A 2,154-nucleotide genomic window follows, 5' to 3' on the forward strand; every position below is an offset into this window, starting at 1 on the left:
AATATTAACATTCTCATACTGTTCTTTAAATGTTTTAGTTATATGCCATGTATTTTATAAAGTAATGCATATTTTATTTTAGAGAATATCTAAATTTAGCTTCTTCTTTGAAATAAACATGAGTTTTCATAATGTCTGTGTTCTAAAATTCCAGAGTGGATTTTCTTTTATCACTCAAGTTGAGAGGGAGTTCTGATGAAGGATTTCATCCTAATCATTTTCATATTAATGTCTTTGCTATTTATAGTTCAAGGCATCTCATTATTCAAGTATTCATTTTCTGAGTTTCATTAATAATGAAGTTTTGAATAGGAACATCAAATTAAAACACAGAAATTCTCAGCATAAATGATCTCTCCAGCATCTCTACATGGTAATTAAATATATCCTTTCTCAGGGAAGCAATGTCCTCCTGAAACAATTCTCCTTTATTCATGTTTGACATTACAATCTGAAAACAATTTAAAGTTCTAGAAAAAAATTAAAATCTGCTGAAAATAAAATAATTTAAAAATAAAGTTAATAAGAATGAACAAAAAGAAAGTTGGTAAAGACCATTGAATAAGTATTTGAAAGAGTTGTGATATGCTTCTTTCATGTGATTTTGATGTATTGTGACAATCAATATATATTATCTATTCTGTAAATTTTCTTAAATGAGGGGGTGAATAAATATATCATTAGATCCTAATATTTTGTTTTATGCTTTAAATATTTAATTGTACAACACAATTATTGAAAAAGTACATGAAAAACAACATTTTAAGGATGATGATTTATAAAAAAAATGTTAGGTCACTCAGATTAGCATCCTTGGAACTATGTGTGTGATCTTCTTCAATTTTATTCTTGTCTGTCCATTGCCAGTGTCACTACCCTCATATTTGGGCAAAATATTGTTTTTTTTCACTCTTTAGAAATTTAGTGAGAATATATTTACATAGATTTTCGTTTACTTCAAATTTACCTGAATGTATGTATGATTGTATGCTTCTCTGATTCATTTACTTTGGTCAATTTTTGGAGGATTTATCCATATAAAAGCACATTGCTATATTTCATTCTATCACTTTTGACACTTCATATAGTCTTTTGTGTATGGTGCATGGAATTTTGCCAAGCTTTAAGCTATTAAGATCAATGCTACTGTGAACACTTGTGAACAAACCATTCTGTGCACATGAACTGGAACCTATTTCATGAATAAACCTAGGAGAGATATTCCTAGTTCATGAAATATTTAAATATTCAGTGTTCTAAGGTGACTCCAGTTATTTTCCAATATAGTTTTATCAGTTTACATTCCCATAAGGAAAGTTTGTCTTTGATTACTTTCCCAGTAGTTTGTGCCACCAGGTTATTTTTTATTATGTTGATGAGCAAGTAAATGTATCCTAGAGGGGTTTAAATTTGACCAAAAAGTGAGTTCGAGATTTTATTTTCATACTTACAGTGATTTTTTTCTAGAAAAAATATTGCTTTGGGTCTTATACATATCTTCTATTATATTGTTTATATTTTACTTGCTGATTCCTAACAATGGTCTATATATTTAGATGGGACATCTTTGCTGTTTATATGTTGTGTGAATATTTCTGGAGTTCAGATTTTCTTTTCAGTTTCCTTTTATAAATAGCCAAATAACTATTTAGTTTACTTGCAGTAATGCACCATTTTAACAGTTCAGTTCAATGAATTTTGGCAAATTTATTCACCAATGTAATCACCATGATGATCAAGATATAAAAGATTTCCTTCATTTCCTAAATGTTCTCCCAGGCTCCCTTGAAGTCAATCCCTTCCAGCAACCAGCATATACAGTGAACCATAGACTGACTTCTACCTATTCCCAAATTCCAAAAATATAAAGTAGATATGTTCACACACAGACATGTATAATCTGGAGATGAATCCATTGCTAAGTATATGTATTGCAAATGTTTTTTCAGTCTCTACCATACTACTTGATTTCTTTACAGGTACCCTTTAATAGAGGTTTTTCGCTTTTATCAAGACTAATTCATCAATTTATTTGTTTTTTGCTAAATATATATATTTTTATGAATATGTATGATAATTTATTATAAGCATATTCTTAATAATGAATAACAAAATGAATTTCAATTCCAAGGTTCCTCTAAGTCCTAACACTCA

The sequence above is a fragment of the Sciurus carolinensis genome, chromosome 14 (assembly GCF_902686445.1).
Source record: "Sciurus carolinensis chromosome 14, mSciCar1.2, whole genome shotgun sequence".
Classification (NCBI taxonomy): domain Eukaryota; kingdom Metazoa; phylum Chordata; class Mammalia; order Rodentia; family Sciuridae; genus Sciurus; species Sciurus carolinensis.